This window comes from Panthera pardus, unplaced genomic scaffold, assembly GCF_024362965.1.
Source record: "Panthera pardus isolate Hobbes unplaced genomic scaffold, ASM2436296v1 HiC_scaffold_7, whole genome shotgun sequence".
Lineage (NCBI taxonomy): Eukaryota > Metazoa > Chordata > Mammalia > Carnivora > Felidae > Panthera > Panthera pardus.
In genome coordinates this window covers 58,623,627-58,630,099 of record NW_026527002.1, presented here as the reverse complement: position 1 = coordinate 58,630,099, position 6,473 = coordinate 58,623,627, and the positions used below count along the sequence as shown (strand labels likewise).

Genomic DNA, 6,473 nt, shown 5'->3' with positions numbered 1-6,473 from the left:
TAAAAGGACATCAAATCCCCATTTGGGCACAAAGAATGTTTAGGCAAATGCACTGTCAAAGCAATACCACCATGATGCTTTTCCTAGATATTATTATGCTTTATCTCAATTAGAACTTGTATCTTATGGATGTTAAAAAGCTTGCAGAATTATTTTTCAGGCTGCACAAGGAATCATCGTATTGAAAACATGTTTTGGGAAAGCAAACGAGGCTGAGGCTAAGCATATGTTCTCCATTCTCTCTTTTTCTTTGCCTTTCCCACCATTATTAATTTTACACCTACATTGAAGATATTTTGCCCAGATATTAATATTCCTGGGTTTTCTGTTTTGCTATAGAAAAGGTCGGGAAAAATGCATAGGAAAATCTCATTGACAAAACATTTCACTAAGCCCCATGTAGATTTACTAGTCTGCATTAAGGGACCTTCTCTTCAGACTCTCTGGATTTATCATGTATACACATACAGGGTTTTAGGCATTCCAGGGGTTTCTGAGAGATCTGGCTCTTTGTGTGATCGTATGATCATCCATGTGTGAAGTGTTGTACATGATCAGAGCTCAGGGAAAATATTTTAGAATCTCAGTCAGGTGCCAAGAGAAGTTCCAGGTCTTGAATAAATTTTCCTTGTGTAAACAGACTGTCCAAGGCAAATTCAATCCCATTTCTGTTTTGTGATCTCCATGGCTACATGTGGAGATAGGGGATTTTAGGGTTATATCTATTTGGTGGGGGGGGGGCAGTCTATTATTCTTTTAAATGCTTTATAAGATTTACTGGTCTTTTGTGATCATACTTTGCTATGGTAATGAGAATAGCCTCTAGACCAAAGCTGGCCCTGAGGTCTTTAGATTCCTGAAACACTATACTAAACTGAATTTGTTTTATGAAAACTTACATGCAGCTGACTCTACTCCCAGCCTGGATCAAGAATGCTGTGATAATAGGAAGGCTGGCTCGGATTTGGAGTTAGTGTGGTTTTAGGCTAGGAGCCCTGATAAGGAGTAAGATTGATTTAGAGAGGAATGGAGGAAAGATACTGACAGAAGTTTTTGTAACATGTATCCTTGTATGAAGGTAACTGAATTTGTTGACAATCGATAATCCATAGATTATGGAATCATAAGACCTGTTTTCTAATCCTGGATATTTCCTTACTGGCATTTTCCCCCTTGGTAGTTTCCTTAATCTCTCCAATGTTATCTTTTCTTATTTACAGTGGGAAGTCATAACACTTGACATAATTATTTTAATGAGCATTAAGCACCATGAAGATGACTCAGGAATTCCAGTTGATCATTGAGGCCACTCTCTATGTGTGATACAGAGGACAATGGACCCCCAGAAATACTTTTACTATATTAGGCTGTGAAATTTGGAGGACAAGAACTATGTCTAATTTCACTCTGAGTAATATTCAACACAGTGTGTAGTATATAGTGAATGCCATGCGTGTTGCATTAATTGAATGATGATACGTATAGATCCATTTCCAAGAAGATAGGAAACCCTCACAAAGTACTGTTATACCCAGTTGTGTGCTATAGAAAGGGGTATATGAAACTGGAGTCACTGGTTCCAAAATCTTCTCAACATCATACACAGGTGCAAATTCTTAGTTCACTGACCACAGTCTTGATTTTATGTATAGGACTTCTTTTCTTGCCATTCTTTTAGACACAAAATATATCAGTTTCCCATTTAGATAATTTGAGGAATGAAAAAATTTACTATAAGTAGGTAGTGGAGAGTATATTACCATGATATTATGTTAATATTAAGAAATCCCTGCCTGGGGCACCTGGATGGCTCAGTTGGTTAACCATCCGATTCTTGATTTTGACTCAGGTCATGATCCCACGGTCATGGGAGGAAGCCCTGCTTGGGCTCCATGCTCAACGTGGATCCTGCTTAAGATTCTCTCTCTTTCTCTCTCTCTGCCCCTCTCCTCTGCTCTCTAAACAAATAAATAAATAAGAAAAAGGAAATCCCTGTCACAGAGATAGTTCGGTACTTATGAAAACACACTTAAACACTAAACAATTTTCTAAATTGTTCCTGATAATGTTTTATGTACTTATAGAATAAATTTCTCTATTTTCCCTCCAAATAAGATTATTATGTTGAACTTTGAGTTACAACATGAAAAACTTATTTATAAAAGGTGACAGTATAATAGGTAACTCATGAAATTTGTTTCTGTTTATTTGGATGATATTTTCATGTGCACATATCTTTTTTAAATTTGAGCTTCATTGTAGTTTTTATTTTATTGGCTTCAAAACTCTTTTCTCTGTTAGCAAAGCATTACTGTAATATTGGCATATAATTAATAAAGGAATTTTGTTTCTAAGAGATGAGTAGCCATTTTAGCTACATATTTTTGCTACATAATGAGAACTGAATATGATTTTCTCCATTTCCATTTCTTAGGTCCTCTAAAAAATTTAAAAAAAAATTGCTCCCACTTAGACTTCAAGAATAACATAGTATAAATTTAATACTAGTTTATTTCTAAGGAAAGAAGATGTTTAGCTTTATAATTAATCAGCCAAAAATTCAGATTATTTATTTGAAACTTCTAGGCCAATATTACATAAATATAAATATATTTATATAAATACATATGAATATATATATTTGAAAACTGGCTAAATATTTGGGGGCCAGTTATTCTAGATATTACATCAACTCTTTACTTGGAATCTTTTAAAGCTTGGAAGGGTGTATGTGGACTTCTGACACTAAACAGAGTAACAAAAAGGAATACAAAATGTATCATGGAGAATATTATTGGTCACTTATGAAGCATATGAAGTAGACAAGGAAAATATCTCCTTTTTCTTAAAAGTAGATTCCTAAAGATTGAGATGGTAGAGTCTTTCCAGAAATGGCCAGACAGAGGCAAAGACCTGGGAGAACACGCTCCCAACAGAACACGACAAGGAAGGATGTTCAAGGTAAAGCTCTTTCTTTCTTTCTTTCTTTCTTTCTTTCTTTCTTTCTTTCTTTCTTTCTTTCTCTTTCCTTTTCTTTCTTTCTTTCTTTCTTTCTTTCTTTCTTTCTTTCTTTCTTTCTTTCTTTCTAGAAATTCATCATTTTTAGATTCAAGGAGTGTGGGTGTGGACTACACCAGGCCCAGGGTTTTGTGTCTCTTGAGGATAGACCCAGTTACAGCAAATACACAGAGAAATGGTGGAGGGAAGGGGACAGTTAGTAGATGTGGTCTTGAACTTGGCTGGAAAAGTGATCATTCTCTGGGGCCAGAAATGAGGACCACTAGGAAATAAGCTGTGTTGGGGGGCCTGGGCGGGCCCAGAGGGGCAGCCCCTTCCCCTCGGTGCTCCTAATTGAGAGACTGAGGCCCCTCTTCTCAGTACTGAGAATAGGCACTTGGCTCCATCATCTCCTGCCGCACCCTCACCCTCAGAAGAGATGCGGTCCTTGCACCTTGGCTCCTTTTAAGAACCTACAGGCTGTTTTCCATTGAGCCCCTGGAAGAAGCTTTTGCCAAACTGAACTCGAAAGAGCTGATCATGATGGCACATGAAGGAGGGGGTGGCCCTGAAGATCCTCATCCTCCAGAGGAAGCTGTTAGAGCCCCCCAGTGCCTGACTCAGCTGGGTCCTCTGCAGCGGCAGCAGTCAGGTGGAGTGGGCCTGCCCGGTGTCACTTTCACGGCCTCCAGCGCTCCCGCTGCGACCTGGCCTTGAGTCTCCACCCCGTGGAAAAGAGTAGAGTGGGCACCGCTGCCGCCATCCCTGAGACGTCACCAGCCACACAGTGGGCGCCCACGGGTGCCTGGTCCTTTGGCCTGAGCCCACCCAGTCATCGTCGCACCAGTGCAGAGCAGAAAAGGCCAAGGCCACATCCCGAAGGGCAGGGGGGCCCCAGCCCATCCACACTGAGCGCCAGCCTCCCTGAGCCACAGCGGCCCTAACACAGGCACGAGCCATGCTGTGACACGCGCTGAGCCTGAAGCTTTGTCCTCACCGGCTCCAGGGAGCTGATCACAGTCAGGGTACCCACGCAGCCTAGTGCCCCCGCCACCACGGGTGCGGGGAGGTCAGAAGTCCGGGCCGGACCGCAAGGAAAGGTCTTTGATGGGGAAGCTACACAGCAGTGGCCGGCACAGTCACCACCGGGGGGCTGGGAGGCCACTCCACAGGGTACTGGTGACCTCGTGTCTCACAATCTTCATGAAGGTATCCGTGGTGCCAGTGAAGTGAGTGGGTCCCGAAACCGGCGGCACAGCAGGCACCGCGTGGGCACCGGGGCAGGGGCTCCAAGACACCACCGCAGTACAGGAGGTACTTTGGCCCAGGAGAGGCTCCAGAGTCGGCAAGGGGGCATCGGCTTGCTGGCCACCCAGGGCCGCAGAGACGCAAGGGTCCCTTCACTACATCCGCGGGTGTCCTGAAGCGAGAGGTGATCACAACCCCCGTGCCTGAGGCCACCGTTCGTTGGAGGGGCTACCTCCCCTCGGGTCCTGGTCAGCCATCTTGTAGCTTCAATGCTGGCTCTAGGCGGGTGCTCACGAGGTGCGCAAGGCAGCCCCTTGGCCGGTGCAGGGTCCACATGCCCTTTAATCTTGTTTAATACTCTCCGTATCTGAGATGCTTGTTATCCGTGAAAATGAGAATTTATCTGGGACTTGCAACCGTCAGAAAAAATCGCGGCAAATGGAGAGCTCTAACTTAACAAATTGACTGGTATTAATTACATGACATTTAGGAAAGCAGTGTTCAAATGGGAAAATTCCACGCCAGTGGATTCTATTGAACCAGATTACAGCGACCAGCTTGCCTCGCCTACTTGCAAAGATTTCCTAGAGATTGAGACACACCTGGGGATCTCTCCTTCTTTGCAAATCTTTACCTTTCGCAGCACCTTTCAAATGGTCTTTCATTACACTTTCCAGAAAAAAAAAAAAAATGAAGCTATCATTTGCTGCTTACCACTACAAAACTACTAAAATCTTACCGTCATAGCATGTTTTACTTTTATGCATGCGTTACTTTCTTCTCCTATAGAAAGATAATCTCTCTAGTGTGCATTAGACATGTCTCCTCCAAATATCAATGCCCTCTCAATTGAATCCTTTCCACCAATAGGTCCTTAACTTGCTAAAACATTGAATCGCCATTTCCCCTTCACAGCCATACTTTAAAAAAAAAAAAAAAAAAAAAAACAACAACAACAACAAAAACTCTTCTCATGTTTTTTCTTACTTCACTCACTTTTTTTTTTTTTTTAATTTTTTTTTCAACGTTTTTAATTTATTTTTGGGACAGAGAGAGACAGAGCATGAATGGGGGAGGGGCAGAGAGAGAGGGAGACACAGAACCGGAAACAGGCTCCAGGCTCCGAGCCATCAGCCCAGAGCCCGACGCGGGGCTCGAACTCACGGACCACAAGATCGTGACCTGGCTGAAGTCGGACGCTTAACCGACTGCGGCACCCAGGCGCCCCTTCACTCACTTCTTAATCTACTACTCCTGAAGTAGTTCTCCCTAAAGTTAACAACCCTCTCTATGTTGCTAAATCCAAAGGACTGATTTCAAAATTGGTCTATTTTCCTCCCATAAGCTTTCATTATGCTGTGCTTTTCTGGTAGGTTTAGTCCTAATCGTCTGGGAATTCTGTGTCAACCTCTAGTTGGTAGTTCATTTTCCTCTAACTGGTAACTAAATATTAAAAGCAAAAGCTTGTTGCACCCAAACCCATAAGATACCTAGGAATAAACCTAAATACAGAGGTAAAAGATCTATACTCTGAAAACCGTGGAACACTTATGAAAAGAAATTGAAGATGACAGAAGGAAATATAAAAACAAAAATTGGTTTAAGGCTCTCCTTAGTCCATGTTCTCTCCATAGTTAAACTTAGTCAAACCTTTGATTTCAGTCATCTTCTGTATTTTAAAAACTTCCAACTTTTTATATGCCTTTCTTCTGAACTGTAATAGATTTAACTCTTAATGCGGCATCTTTACTTGGATGTTTCCCTTATTTTCCCGTCAGCCCCTATTTACAAGTAATCACCAAATAGTGCATATTTTGTTTTCCCACATCACTGCTGTGATGGTACAAGTACAGACAGGCACAATTCATAATTTGTCATATAATAAATTTCTAACTAATTTCACTGCATCCATGTTCATCTACTTATATTCTGTCTTATAGGTTATCACCAGAATAATCTCTAAAAATCTCAAAGTTGGTTTTACTCTCTGTTCCACACTTAATACCTTTCAGAAACTGTCATCGTTCGTTGGATAAAAAGTAAATGTCTCAAATGAAGCTGTGTCTCAAGCATATTCTCCATGATATGCCTGGACTCTGCATATCCATCCACATCTCATACCAACCCCAATTTTTTCTCTGAACATGAGATGTACTGGCCTCCTTTTACTTCCTCAGATCCTTGCACAGGGCTTTTACATGGGTTGGAGACCCTGCTTAGAAAATTCT

The 6,473-nt window shown here is 41.8% G+C and overlaps 1 pseudogene; it reads right to left on the bottom strand.

The window, feature by feature from the left end:
- Positions 1–3,462: 3,462 nt before the first annotated feature.
- LOC109278073 (probable mitochondrial glutathione transporter SLC25A39) lies at positions 3,463–4,502 on the bottom strand (annotated as a pseudogene).
- Positions 4,503–6,473: the final 1,971 nt, after the last annotated feature.